This window comes from Gossypium hirsutum, chromosome A02 (assembly GCF_007990345.1).
Source record: "Gossypium hirsutum isolate 1008001.06 chromosome A02, Gossypium_hirsutum_v2.1, whole genome shotgun sequence".
NCBI lineage: Eukaryota > Viridiplantae > Streptophyta > Magnoliopsida > Malvales > Malvaceae > Gossypium > Gossypium hirsutum.
Window position 1 is genome coordinate 26391172 of NC_053425.1, and position 16303 is coordinate 26407474.

Genomic DNA, 16303 nt, shown 5'->3' on the forward strand with positions numbered 1-16303 from the left:
CAGACTATCAGACTCAATATTGCTCATCAAGGAAGAATATTCGTCGTTTTAAAAATCAGGTAATTCAAAGAATTCATTAATAGAGTTTGAGGTTATTGGTACCTCGATTCCGCGAACCAAAACTTCTGTCAACTCGCTTGAGATTAAATTCGCATTAAATTCATGAACTAACTCCTCATCCACACTAGGTTTTTTCTCACAAAACAACTCCCAATTGAGAGCTTCAACAACCTGACGAATGCGCACCATGAAATCAATATAATTGCTTTCTTTTAGTGTAAAGCCTTTCTCTGGATGCATCTATTGATTCTTGAAAATACTTTCGTATCTCGCTTTGGATTCTTCACAGTGGAATTTGTTTTGTGATTCGTCAATTTAGGTAGAGGCACGAGTACTCTTGCGAGGCATGATTAACCTGAACATAAGATGGAAATAATTATTTTCTCAAAAATTTAATTAGTATAAACTATTAATAATTCAATAAATTGAAAAGTTAAATAATTAAATAAAATTAAAATTTAGGAGAAAAAATTCTCTTACCATATTTTTTATAAAAATCAAGAACTCCTAAAAAATAATTATAAATCAAAATAGGTCAATTTAGGATAGGTTGGAGGGTTGTCGGATGAGGATGTTGGTGCGAGGATGGTGTGCTGCAAAGATGCTGGGACGCTGCTGGGCTTGTGAACAGATGTGCATGAGAGCAGTGAGGCTTGGCGTGGGCAGCTATGCAAGCCGCAGGCAACAGCGTCGAGTGGGCAACAGCGTCGAGTGGGCAGCAGCGTGGGCAAGCGCGAGCTGGAGCTAGGAGTAGCACGAGGCGTGTGGAGCAGGACGTGCAGCGCGCGATGGGGGCAGGTGCATGAGGTGAGTTGTCGGCCGAATGGTTGCCGGGCGGTGTTGCGGCTAGGGAGTTGTGGGATTCTGGCACTAGGTGATTCAATATTTGGTGGGGTTTAGATGCTAGGTTTGATTGAGGGATGAAAAAAATTTAAAAGTTGGGTGAAATTTATAGTGAGGGAAGTAAAAGTTAAAGTAGAATTCTTAGAACAATTTAATAATTAAAATATTCTAAGTTCTAATCCTATACAAAGTTATAAACAATTAATAATTAATATAATGCATATTAAATTACTATTTTATATTAATTTATTAAAATAAAAACTTATTAAATAAAATATGATTAAATTTAAACTAATCCTAATATAAAGTTGATAATAATTAATATATATTATAATGGATATAATTATATATTAATGATTATCATCTTTTTTATTGAATTAAAAACATTTACTCTAGATGTCTTTTGAAAATATTAACAAAAAGAGACATCTAATTTTTAATATTTACAAAAAGAGCAACTAAATTTTGAAAATAATTCAATTAAGACTTAAAGAAAATTTGAAATTGAGTCGCAATTTAAAACTTGGATCAAAATTGACCCTTTATTTGAAAAACTAAAAACTTATTTTGTCATTTAGGGAATAATTTCTCAGAAAATTATGTTAAAATCAATTCCCAAGAAAGATTGGAGGGGTCACAAGCGGTCCCGCTTAAGTTCCAATCTCCTAGAAAAAAATTATTTAAATATGTTAATCCCGAAAATATACCCTAAACCATTTATTTAAAAAGGAAAATAAGAAAAATTAATCATTTGATAAAATGAACAAGATTTGATCTCGTTCAATTTTATCTACCCAGTAATATTTTAAGCATTCAACATTAACTCAAAAATTACCTCCCTTACTTTGAAGTTCAACAACTCCCTATGGATAAACTCGATGAATCGTAAATGGACCGGACCAATGTGATTTTAACTTACCTGGAAAGAACCTTAATCTGGAATTGAATAACAAGATTTGCTGACCTACTTCAAATTCTTGAACTTAAATGTGCTTGTCATGCCATTTCTTAAGTCTCTCCTTGAGTAATTTGACATCCTCGTATGAGAACATTCTAAATTCTTCTAACTCGTTGAGTTGGAGCATCCATTTCTCTTTAGCAAGCTTAAGATCCAAGTTGATTTGTTGAGGAGCCCAGTACGCTTTGTGCTCTAACTCCAAGGGCAGATGATAGGCGCTCCCAAAGACCAACCTATAGGGTGACATCCCTAAAGGTGTCTTGTATGCTGTCCTGTTGGCCCATAAAGCATCATCCAGTCTTTTGGACTAATCTCGTCAATTCGAGAAAACTACCTTCTCAAGTATGCCTTTGATCTCTTTATTTGCCAGCTCAGCTTGCCCATTCATCTGCGGATGGTAAGCTGTGGCAACCTTGTGCTTCACTCCATGTTTGTCGAGTAACCATTTCAACCAGTTGTTCACAAAACGGGACCCTTCATCACTGATGATGGCTCTTGGGGTTCCAATGTAACAGCACGTTTTTAGGTCAAATTGAAACATTGATTTCGAGACCACAAATCCAAAGTCAAAATATTTATTTTATTATGTTACTAAGGTGTACATTATGATAGAGTAATTACGTGAAAGTTTCGTTAAGAAACTTTATCGTTTATATGATTAATTTGGTAAAAAGGACTAAATCGCGTAATGTGTAAAATCTGAGATCTCTTAGTTAAATGACTCATATGGCTATGAAATTAATATTAGAAATCCTTAATTTTTTAATATACCCTTGTTAATGTTAGTGGACATTTATGTCCATTATTTTGCATGATTTGATTATGTTTTAAAAAAGGTTAATTTGGAAAATGGCATATTAAGTTAATAATAAAACAAAGCTAAAAAGTTGTTATATTCATCATCATCTTGCCGAAATTGAGAATGAAATAAGAGTTTTTGAAAATTCCATGGTTCGGCACATTCATAGCTAAATTAAGATCAAGATAAGAAAATACCAGAATTAAATTAGGGGAAACGAAAGATAGACGAGTAGGCGATAGTTATACGAGAAAATACGAGGTAAGTTCGTATAATTAGAATTAAACTTTTATATATACTTGTGATTATTGAAAAGAATGTTTATAATTGAGATATTTGAAGTATAAATGTCTTATTTTTATATTGTATGTGTTACCGAGCCCAGTCTGAACTATTTGAATTCATTGGATACAAGTGACATGTTACTAGAATTACCGTAATGATCGAGCCCCTGCATTTGTTGCGGACTCACCATAGCTCATAGAAGCTTACTATTTCAGCTCATTGGAGCTTACTGATTCAACACGAAAAAGCTTACTGTTCAGCTCAGTAGAGCTTACCGTTTTCATCTCAATAGAGCTTACTGTTTATTAGCTCAGTAAGAGCTTACCACCCATGACTAGAAAGAGCGTGTATGATGGTGAATTGACAGACTACTGGTATTGTTCACTCGATTATCCTTTGAAGTTCTAATAGGTTCAACAGGCCTGAATAATGTTATACAGACAAATTACGGTTTATAAATGTTACTAAAGTTATATATTTATGATGTATGAGTTTGGAAAGTTATGAAGTATTATTTTAGTTAATAGTTTATGTATTAGTTAAATGACTAACATGTGATGATTATGCGTGATTAGGTGATGATTAAATTGAATTGTTGGCATTTTATTATTGCTTTGATTATTTTTAAATGGTAAGTTTAATTCTGAATTATATGGGCTTACTAAGCTATAAGCTTACTCTGTTTTGTTTTCTATGTCTTATAGGGTTCGTTAGCCTACTCGTTTCGGATAAGTCGGAGTTGCACGTCACACTATCCAGTTTTTGATTGGTATTTTGAACTTATGAACTTATGTAAATATGGCATGTATAGGCTAGTTTGATAGTAATAGTTATGTGTTGGTATTATAGTTTGAGAATGAATTTGTATATAAGTTAAGCCATGTAATTTGGATTATTTTGGTATCATATTTGGATTGCATATATGTGCTTAATGATGGTATGTTTTGGTATGGTAATATTTGAATAAAATTATGCAAAGAAGTCTTGATATATATATAGATGTTAGATGAATGAGTTGTATATGTGGTTATGTAGGTATTTAGATATGTAAATGATAAGCTTGGATGTGGCTTATAATGTGTGTTGAATTGGTAAATTTGGTTGCCAATTAAGTTACTTTAATGTGGTCAATTATGAATGTAAATGCTTATGTTTTAGGGTGGAAAATTTGGCTTTTCAAATGGCCTATTTTTGTCCACACAGGTAGGGACACAGACGTGTGTGACACACGGTCATGTTACACGACCTTGTGTCCCCTGGGGTACCCTACGAATTAAAGTCAGTATACCCTATAGTTTTGACACGGCCTAGACACATGGGTGTGTCTATCAGTCATATGTGGAACACGGGCATGTGGTCAGCCATGTTACCTAAGTCAGTAGCCTCCCTAACTTTCACACGGCCTGGCACACGGGCGTTTCTTGTGGCCGTGTGGGCAAGTCAGTATGTATGACGTGTTTTGCCACATCTTAGACACACGGGCGTGTCTAATGCCGTGTGAGGCACACAGCCTGTTTACATGGACGTGTGTCACTTGGAAAAGTTGAGAATTTCCTAAGCTTCTCAATTTTTATATGTTATCAATTTAGTCCCAAATGTAAGATTAAGACTTTGTATGATTGATTTAAATACATTTTAAATGTGAATGAATGATGGTTACTAAAATGAGATGAAATTTGTTAAATGAATATTTTGAATTGAGTTACAGGTCTGGTAATGCTTCTCAACCTATTCCAGCGATGGTTACGGGTTATGGGGGCTACATTTGTTGATATCAGAGCTAGGGTTTAGTCGATTCTAGGACTAACATAGCATATGTAAGTCTAACTATACATGCCATGTTTAAAACTGTGATAGTGTGATGACTCCTGACGTTCTTAAATGTGTTTTCATATAGTAATGGATCCCGAATGAGCTATAGCAGATGGTGTAGAAAGTAATGCGCCGGCTCCCGCTCAAGGAGCAACGCCTACTGAATCTAGACCTGTGATGAGTAGTCACGGGGGAGAGGCTAAAGAAGCCTTCTTTCAGATATTAAATGAGTAGTTTGTACAGTACATTCGTACGAATCCGGTTATTCCGCAACCTCCACCCTCACCTGTTCCCCAACTGATCCCAGTAGTTCCTCAAGGTATCGATCCTTTGTGATTAAATAAACCACCTGTTGATAGAATTCGAAAACACAGAGCTGAGGAATTTAGAGCCACTGCTAATGATGACCCTAAGAGGGTCAAAATTTGGCTTGAGAACACGATTGGGGTATTTGATGAATTTTCCAGCACACCCAAAGAATGTATGAAGTGTGTTGTATCATTGTTGAGAGATACTACATATCAGTGGTGGAATACCTTGATATCCGTAGTTCCGCCAGAGTGAGTCACTTGGGATTTCTTTCAAGTTGAATTTAGAAAGAAATATATTAGCCAAAGGTTCATTGATCAGAAGAGAAAAGAATTTCTTGAATTGAAGCAGGGCCGTATGTCAATTACAGAATATGAACAAGAATTTGTGCGACTCAGCAAATATGCTCGTGAATGTGTTTCTTCTGAAGCTATAATGTGTAAAAGATTCGAGGATGGATTAAATGAAGAAATCAGAGTGTTGGTTTGAATTCTTGAGCTTAAAGAGCTTTTTGTTCTGTTTGACTGAGCCTATAAAGCCGAAGAACTTTGTAAAGAGAAAAGAAAAGCTGATTCTGAGGCTAGAGAGTCTAGAAAAAGATTTACGGGCAAATCACATTAGTCAGCATCAAAGAAATTTAGAGAATATCATCTTCATCCTACATCCTCTGCGGGAATTTCTATCGAAGAAAAAAATGTAAGTCAATCAAGTTCAAAACCTCAGGCGACATATGTGGCCAGTGCGGGAAGTGTTAGAAACGTTGAATCTGAATGTAAACATTATAATAAGCGATATTATGGTAATTGCAGATTAGTGAGTAGAGCCTACTTTAAATGTGGATCTTCTAATCATTTTCTCTGTGATTGTCTAGAAAAGTTCACAGCTGAAAGAGAACAACCAGTGAAAACAAGTAACACGACTACAAGAGGAAGACCGCTCAAAACACCAGAAATATGAGTGGTAATTGAGGTGCTATGAGAGATTCAACTATGAGCTGAGGTACGAGCACCTGCCAGGGCTTATGCTATACGTGCACGAGAGGAAACATCATCATCAAACGTTATCAATGGTACTTTTTCTGTTTTTGATACTCACATAATTGCGTCGATAGATCCTGGATCAACACATCCATATATCTGTATGAATTTAGTTTTTAAAAAGAGTTTACATGTTGGTTCTACAGAATTTGTAATTAAAGTATCGAACCCCTTAGGCAAGTTTGTTTTAGTTGATAAAATTTGTAAGAATTGTCCTTTGATGATCCGGGGTTACTATTTTTGGGCTGACTTGATGCTTTTACTAGTCGATGAGTTTGATGTGATTTTGGGCATGGACTGGCTGACTATGCATGATGCAGTTGTGAATTGTAGACATAAGACCATAGAATTGAAATGTCAAAATGGTGAGATTCTTTGGATTGAGTCTAATGATTCAAATGAATTACCTATTGTGATATCATCTATGTTAGCTCAGAAATGTTTGAGAAAGGGATATGATGCATATCTTGCATACGTATTGGATACGAAAGTGTCAGAATCAAAGATTGAATCCGTAACTGTTGTTTGTCAGTTTTCGAATGTATTTCCAGAAGAATTATCAAGATTGCCTCTGATCAGAGAAGTCAAATTTGGTATTGAGTTAATACCGGGAACACCTCCGATATCAATAGCTCCTTACAGAATGGCTCCAACAGAATTAAAAGAGTTGAACGCTCAGTTGTAAGAATTAACAGACAGAGGTTTTGTACAACCTAGTTATTCTCCTTGGGGTGCACCAGTATTTTTTGTGAAAAAGAAAGATGGCACAATGCGCATGTGTATCGACTATAAATAGTTGAATAAAGTAACTATAAAGAACAAATACCCTCTACCGCGAATTGATGACTTATTTGATTAGTTGAAAGGGGCTACAGTATTTTCAAAAATTGATCTGAGGTCGGGTTACTATCAGTTGCGAGTTAAAGAGCCGGATGTATTAAAAACCACTTTTAGAACAAGGTATGGCCATCATGAATTCCGTGTTATGCCTTTCGGTTTAACTAATGCTCCTGCTATTTTTATGGACTTGATGAATCGTATATTCAGACCGTATTTAGACAGATTTTGTAGTGGTATTCATTGACGATATTCTGATCAATTCACGAGATGAATTTGAGCATACCGATCACTTGAGAATTGTATTACAAACTCTACGTGATAAGCAGTTGTTTGCAAAATTCAGTAAATGTGAGTTCTGGCTTAAAGAGGTTGGATTTTGGGGGCATATTGTTTCAGCCGACGGTGTTAGAGTTGATCCGAGCAAGATTTCTACTATTGTTGATTGTAAAATTCCAACAAATGTGTCTAAAGTCCATAGTTTTTTGGGCTTAGTGGGCTATTACCAAAGATTTGTGAAAGGATTTTCAATGATTGCGACACCGATGACCCAACTACTACAAAAAGATGTGAAGTTTGAATGGTCAGAAAAATGTCAACGGAGCTTTGAACAGTTGAAAGCACTGTTAACAGAGGCACTAGTTTTGTTTCAACCTGAATCAGGTAAAGAATTCGTGATTTATAGTGATGCATCATTAAACAAACTGGGGTGTGTTTTGATGCAAGATGTAAAAGTTATTGCTTATGCTTCCCGATAGTTGAAATCACATGAAAAGAACTATCTGACGCATGATTTAGAGTTGGCTGCGATTGTATTTGCATTAAAGATTTGACGACACTACTTATATGGTGAGAAATGCCATATTTATACGAATCACAAAAGCTTAAATTATCTGATGTCACAGAAGGATTTGAATTTGTGTCAATGAAGATGGCTAGAGTTATTGAAAGATTATGATTTTGTGATTGATTATCACCCAGGAAAAGCTAGTGTAGTTGCTGATGCCTTGAGCCGAAAATCATTATTTGCATTACGAGCCATGAATACCAGTTGATGATATGTGATGATGGGTCTACTTTAGCTGAATTGAAAGCTAAACCGGTATTTCTACAACAAATTTTTGAAGCTCAAAAAAATGATCGTGAACTACAAGCTAAACAAATTCAATGTGAGTCTAATGCTGATTTAGAATTTCATATTTGAACTGATGATTGTTTAATGTTCCGAAATAGGATTTGTGTACCGAAAAATACAGAGCTTATTCAGAAAATTTTACATGAAGCACACAGTAGTCGCTTTTTTGTTCATCTGGGTAGTACCAAGATGTATAATGATTTGAAATAGTAGAATTGGTGGTCGAGAATGAAATGGGATATATCAGAGTTTGTATCGAAATGTTTGGTTTGTCAGCAAGTAAAAGCTAAACATCAAGTACCATCTGGTTTACTACAGCCTGTATTGATTCCTGAGTGGAAATAGGATAGAGTCACTATGGATTTCGTATCAGGACTGCCCCTAACTCCGAAAAAGAAAGATGTTATTTGGGTTGTCGTTGATCGACTAACAAAATCTACTCATTTCATACTGGTACGTACAGATTACTCTCTGGATAGGTTAGTTGAATTGTACTTATCTGAAATCATACGATTACATGGTGTACCACTGTCTATTATCTCCGATAGAGACCCTAGATTTATGTCAAGATTCTGGAAGAAATTACAAGAAGCTCATGGAACAAAATTTAATTTTAGCATAGCTTTTCATCCTCAGACGGACGATCAATCCGAAAGAGTTATATAGAGACTTGAGGATATGTTGCGTTGTTGCATTCTCAAGTTTTAAGGTAACTGGGAGAAATACTTGCCTTTGATTGAATTTGCTTATAACAATAGTTTCCAGACGAGTATAAAGATGGCACCGTACGAAGCTTTATATGATCGCAAGTGTCGAATACTGTTATATTGGACTGAATTAAGTAAGAAAAAGATTCACGGGGTTGAATTGATCAAAGAGACTGAAGGAAAAGTGAAAGTAATTCGTGACAGTTTAAAAATAGCTTCAGATTTATAGAAATCCTATAGAGATTTGAAACGTAAAGAAATAGAATTTCAGGTCAGAGATCGAGTATTTCTAAAAGTGTCACCGTGGAAGAAAATTCTTCGTTTCAGCTGTAAAGGAAAATTAAGTCTGCGATTTATCGGACCGTATGAAATTGTTGAAAGAATAAGGCCTATAGCATATCGACTGTCGTTACCATCTGAGCTAGAAAAGATACATAATGTTTTTCATGTTTCGATGCTACATCGATACAGATCAGATCCATCACATGTGATTTCTCTCGTTGATGTAGAAATACAGTCTGATTTATCGTATAACGAAGAACCGGTCAAGATTCTGGCTCGGGAAAGTAAAGAATTGAAGAATAAACATATAGCTCTTGTGAAGGTTCTTTGGCATAAACACGAAATTGAAGAAGCTACATGGGAACCCGAGGAAGCTATGCAAAAATAGTTCCCTAACCTTTTCACCTGTAAGATTTTCGGGGACGAAAACCCTAAGGGAGAGAGTTGTAACAGCCTATTTTTAGGTCAAATCGAAACATTGGTTTTGGGACCACAAATTCGAGGTCAAAATATTTATTTTATTATTTTACTAAGGTTTACATCATGATAGATTAATTGCGTGAAAGTTTCGTTAAGAAATTTTATCGTTTAGATGCTTAATTCGGTAAAAAAGGACTAAATCGCGTAATGTGTAAAATATGAGATCTCTAAGTTAAATGAATCATATGGCTATGAAATTAATATTAGAAGTCCTTAAGTTGTTAATATACCCTTGTTAATGTTAGTGGACATTTATGTCCATAATTTTTCATGATTTTATTATGTTTTAATAAAGGTTAATTTGGTAAATGGCATATTAAGTTAATAATAATACAAAGCTAAAAATTTGTTATTTTCATCATCATCCTGCCGAAATTGAGAATGAAATAACAGTTTTTGAAGCTTCCATGGTTCGACACATTCATAGCTAAATTAAGATCAAGATAAGCAAATACCGGAATTAGATCGAGGGAAACGAAAGATAGATGAGTAGACGACAGTTATACGAGGTAAGTTCGTATAATTAGAATTGAACTTTTATGTATACTTGTGATTATTGAAAAGAATGTTTATAATTGAGATATTTGAAGTATAAATGTCTTATTGTTATTTGTATGTGTTACCTAGCCCCGTCTGAACTATTTGAATTCATTGGATACAAGTGACATGTTACTGGAATTATCGTAATGGTCGAGCTCCTGCATTTGTTGCTTACTCACCATAGCTCATAAGAACTTGCTATTTCAGTTCATTGGAGCTTACCGATTTAGCTTGAAAGAGCTTACTATTTAGCTCAATACAGCTTACTGTTTTCAGCTCAATAGAGCTTACTATTTATGAGCTCAGTAAGAGCTTACCGCCCATGACTCGAAAGAGCATGTATGATGATGAATTGACAGACTACTGGCATTGTTCACTCGATTATCCTTTGAAGTTCTAATAGGTTCAACGGGCCTAAATAATGTTATACGGACAAATTACGATTTAGAAATGTTACTAAAGTTATATTTATATGATGTAAGAGTTTGGAAATATATGAAGTATTATTTTAGTAAATAGTTTATGTATTAGTTAAATGTCTAACATGTGATGATTATGTATGATTAGGTGATGATTAAATTGAATTTTTGGCATTTTATTATTGCTTTGATTATTTCTAAATGGTAAGTTTAATTCTAAATTATACGGGCTTACTAAGCTATAAGCTTACTCTGTTTTGTTTTCTATGTATTATAGGGTTCTAGCGCTACTCTGTTTTTTTCTCTATGTCTTATAGGGTTCTAGCGCTCACCCGTTTTGGAAAAGTCAGAGTTGCATGTCACACTATCCAATTTCTGATTGGTATTTTGTACTTATGAACTTATGTAAATATGGCATGTATAGGCTAGTTTAATGGTAATAGTTATGTGTTGGTATTATAGTTTGAGAATGAAATTGTATATAAGTTAAGCCATGTGATTTAGCTTATTTTGGTATCATAATGATGGTATGTTTTAGTATGATAATATTTGAATGAAATTACGCAAAGAAGTCTTGATATATATAGATGTTAGATGAATGAGTTGTATATGTGGTTATATAGGTATTTGGATATGTAAATGTTAAGTTTGGATGTGGCTTATAATGTGTATTGAATTGGTATATTTGGTTGCCAATTAAGTTGCTTTAATGTGGTCAATTATGAATGTAAATGCTTATGTTTTAGTGTGAAAAATTTGGCTTTTCAAATGGCCTATTTTTGTCCACATGGGCAAGCATACGGGTGTGTGTCTCAGCCGTGTACGACACACGGTCATGTTACACAGCCATGTGTCCCCTCGGGTACCCTACGAATTAAAGTTAGTATACCCTACAGTTTTGACACAGCCTAGACACACGAGTGTGTCTATCAGTCGTGGGTGGCACACAAGCTAGCACATGGGCGTGTGGTCAGCTATGTGACCCAAGTCAATAGCCTTCTTAATTTTCACACGGCCTGGCACATGGACGTGTCTTGTGGCCGTGTGGGCAAGTCAGTATGTATGCCCTGTTTTGCCATGGCTTAGACATAGAGGCGTGTCTAATGTCATGTGAGGCACACGGCCTGTTCACATGGGCATGTGTCACTTGGAAAAGTTGAGAATTTCCTAAGCTTATGAATTTTTATATGTTATCAATTTAGTCCCAAATGCATGATTAAGACTTTGTATGATTGATTTAAATACATTTTAAATGTGAATGAATTTTGGTTACTGAAATGAGATAAAATTTGTTAAATGAATATTTTGAATTGAGTTACAGGTCTGGTAATGCCTCTCAACCTATTCCAGCGACGGTTACGGGTTAGGGGTGTTACATCCAAACCTTGTGACATGTTTCTGTAAAACCTTCATCACAACCTTAGCATCGTTTGTCGGATATGCTTCAGCCTCAACCCACTTAGACACGTAGTCTACTGCTACCAATATGTACTTGTGACCAAAAGACGGAGAAAAAGGACTGAGAAAGTCAATACCCCAAACATCGAATAATTCTACCTCAATTATGTTTGTTCAAGGCATCTCATTTCTATTGGTGATGTTTCCAACCCTTTGACATCGATCACAGCTCTTTATGTAACCATACGCATCTTTAAATAATGTTGGCCAAAATAATCCAGCTTGTAATACCTTAGCCGCAGTACGTGTACCTCCAAAGTGTCCCTCACTCGGAGTTGAGTGGTAATGGTATAGAATCTTATGTACTTCATCTTCTGCCATGCATCTCCTGATCATTTGATCTGCACACTTTTTTAAAAAATATGGCTCTTACCAGAAATAGTACTTCACATCATGAAGAAATTTTTTCTTTTGATGATACGTCTTATCAATTGGCATCAAACCACAAGCTAAATAGTTAGCAATATCAGCAAACCAAGGGGTATTATAGACATGATTTACCTTCAGTATGTGTTCATCTGGAAATGTCTATTGAATTGGTATAAGAAGAGAATTCCCTTTATGTGGCTCCAATCTGGACAAGTGGTCTACTACTTGGTTTTCTACTCCCTTTCGATCTTGAATTTCTAGATCGAACTTTTGTAGTAGAAGTACCCATTGGATCAGTCTCGGATTTGCATCTTTCTTGGCAAGTAAATACTTAATTTTTAAGTGGTCTGTATAGACAGTCACTTTGGCACCTACAAGATAGGATCGAAACTTCTCAAAAGCAAACACAATAGCAAGTAACTCTTTCTTTGTTACCGTGTAATTCAGTTGAGCTCCTATCAGAGTCTGACTTGCGTAGTAGATGGGATGAAAAAATTTGTTCCTTCGTTGGCCCATGATAGCTCCTATCGTGAAGTCACTTGCATAACACATCAATTCAAATGACAAATCTCAGTCTAGTGTGACAATTATAGGTGCCGAAACTAACTGACTTTTCAAATCATTGAAAGCTCTTAAGTCGAAACTAACTGAGTTTTCAAATCATTAAAATCTCTTAAGCACTCCTTATCAAATTTGACCATCGTGTCCTTCTCCAATAATTTACATAAGGGTATAGAAATTTTGGAGAAGTCCTTGATAAATCTTTGATAGACATTGGCATGGCCCAAAAATCTCCTAACACTCTTTATAGGTGTTGGATCTGGGAGTTTCTCAATAACGTCTACCTTTGCTTTATCTACCTTGATTCCATGTATTGTTATTCGATGCCTTGGAACAATTCCTTCTCGTACCATAAAATGACACTTTTCCTAGTTGAGTACGAGGTTTGTTTCTTCGCATCGCCTTAGTACCTTGGCTAGATTGTCTAGACAATCATCATACGTATCTCCAAATATTGAAAAATCATCCATAAAGTCTTCCAAGCATTTCTCAACCATGTCAGTAAAAATAGACATCATACATCTTTGAAATGTAGCAGGTGCATTACATAAACCAAATGGCATGTGTCTAAATACAAATGTACCGTACGGGTAGGTGAATGTTGTCTTATGTTGATCTTCCGGTGCTACTATAATCTGGTTATACCTTGAGTATCCATTAAGAACATAGTAATAGTCTTGCCCCGCGATTCTATCCAGCATCTGGTCCAAAAATAGAAAAAGAAAGTGATCTTTCCTAGTCGCCTTGTTTAAATTCCGATAATCGATGCAAATTTTCCATCTCGTAACATTCTAGTTGATATCAACTCGTTATTCTCATTTTCAATGATCGTAATACCTCTTTTCATTGGTATACACTGGACTGGACTTACCCATGAACTGTCTGAGCTGGGGTAAATTATACCTACATCTAACCCTTGATGATTTCCTTTTTCACCACGTCCTTCATGATGAGGTTCAGTCTTTGCTGTCCATCAATCGTCCCTTTTATACAATCTTCCAGGATAATCTTGTGCATGCATACAGATGGACTAATATCGTGAATATCGGCTATGGTCCATCTAATAGCCTTCTTGAATCGTTTCAATACTAGGATTAGTTTCTCTTCTTGCTCAATAGTTAATTCTGCCGAAACAATCATAGGCAAAGTAGAAGCGTTACCTAAATAAACAAATTTTAAATATGAAAGAAGTACCTTGAGTTCTAATTTAGGTGGCTCCTCGATTGACGCTTTTAGTTGCGCATAATCCCTATTCTCTAACTTTAAAGATTCAAAACGGGATTGCGGATTAAATCCCTTTTGATTAGCTTATAGCAAAGCTAAGTATTCATCTCCTCTTCATCATTTGGAGGATCTGATGTTGAAATTGGTTCCAATAGATCATTAATATAGTTGAGTTCCTTTTCCATGATTAAAACCACTAAATCGGATACTGTAGAACAATCATCAATTGTGTTAGGAAATCGCATAGACTTAAAAACATTAAATGTTACCTGATCATCTTGAAAACATATAGTAAGCTCGCCCTTCTGCACATCAATAAGGGTCCTTCTGGTTTTTAGGAAAGGCCTTCCTAGGACGATTGGCACTTTTTTGTCTGCTTCAAAGTCTAAAACCACAAAGTCAGCAGGAAAAATAAACTTGTCTACAAGTACCAATACGTCCTTGATTTTTTCCTTCTGGATGTGCTAAGGATCGATATGCTAATTGAAGTGTAACCATAGTAGGTCTAACTTCACCTATCCCCAACTTCCTAAATATTTACATAGGCATCAAGTTTATACTCGCACCCAAGTCACATAATGCCTTACCACAATATGTTGCTCCAATGCTGCAAGGTATGGTAAAACATCTAGGATCCTTCAACTTTGGGGGTAGTTTGTTTTGAAGATATGCACTGCATTCCTTTGTCAAGGCTACCGTATCAAATTCTCCAAGTCTTCATTTTTTTACAAGATATCCTTCATGAATTTGACGTAGTTTGGCATTTGTTCAAGTGCTTCAACCAATGGGACGTTGATATAAAGTTACTTGAGTACGTCTAGGAACTTCTTGAATTGAATTTCCTGCTTCTGCTATTAAAGTCTTTGAGGGTACAGTGGTAAAGGCTTCCTTACTGGAACTGGTTGCTTTGTCCTTTATGACAATTTTGTATCTAACAAAGTTGTTGGTTGATCAGAATTAGCTATTTCTGAAGTTATCTTGTCAGATTTTGTAGATTCTGGTTCCAGTGAAATCAAATTTTCAACACTCATTTGAACTTCCTCTGAGTCTTGAGCATTAGCTAGCTCCTTTACAACTTTGATGGTGTTGGGCTCTAATGTCTTTCTACTTCTCAATGTCAATGCTTTACAATGCACCTTCCCTGGATTTCTCAAATTCTCTGTATCACTAGGTAAAACACCTTGTGGTCAATTTTTGAGTTTAGTTGCAAGTTGGCCCACTTGATTCTCTAAATTCCTTAGAATGGCATTATTTTTTTCCATGTTTGCCTTCAATAGATTCTCTAAGCTATTGGATGGTTCAGCTAGGGTTGGTTTCTAAACTTGTTGGGGAAAACTAGGTGGTTGGGTCGGTCTAGGTTAGGCATAAGTGTTTCTAGTTCTAGCCTTTTGGTTACTCCAGGAAAATTTTGGGTGGTTTCACCACGATGGGTTATAGAAATTGGATTGTAGTCATTGCCTTCCTCGATTTTGGTTATGGTTACCCATATAATACATGGATTCTAGGTTTGATGGACATTCTTCGAACAAATGTCCTTCCCTACAATAGACATAGGCTACATTTTCAACTTGATTCGGTAACTGAGCTGCAAAACTCATAAACCCATTAGCGGTAAAATTTTTAAGCATTGATGATATTGATGATACCTGATATGCGAGTAAAGTGACAGCGTCCACTTCATATATTCCAACGACTCGTCTTCTTGACACTACTTGATTGGTTGACCATTGATAATTGTTGCTGGCGATCCTCTCAATGATTTCATAAGCTTTATTATAAGACTTAGAAAAGGGAGCACCATTAGCAAAAGTGTCCACTACCATCCTCATATGTACATTGAGACCATTATAAAACGTCTTAATTTGGATGCAATGTGGGATTCCATGATGAGGGCACTTTCGTAATAATTCTTTGTACCTTTCCCATGCCTCATACAAGGACTCATCATCCATTTGTTGGAAAGAAGTGATCTCATTCCTCAACTTAGCATTCTTTTTAGGCGGGAAATACTTCATAAGGAATCTTTCTGCTAACTCTTGCCATGTGGAAATTGAATTTGGTGGCAGTGAGTTCAACTAGGCTCGAGCTCTATCCCTTAACGAATATGGGAATAGCTTCAATCATAATACATCTTCAGGTACTCCGGCTAACTTGAAAGAATCACTCACCTCCATAAATAGTATTCAGT

At 35.7% G+C, this 16303-nt stretch overlaps 1 non-coding gene across 1 annotated transcript; it reads left to right on the forward strand.

Annotated features, from left to right (window-relative positions):
• The first annotated feature begins 15993 nt into the window (after positions 1-15993).
• On the forward strand, positions 15994-16100 carry LOC121217601 (small nucleolar RNA R71). Its single transcript, XR_005913742.1, has one exon. It is a non-coding gene; the product is annotated as a small nucleolar RNA R71 (small nucleolar RNA).
• The last annotated feature ends 203 nt before the right edge of the window (positions 16101-16303 follow it).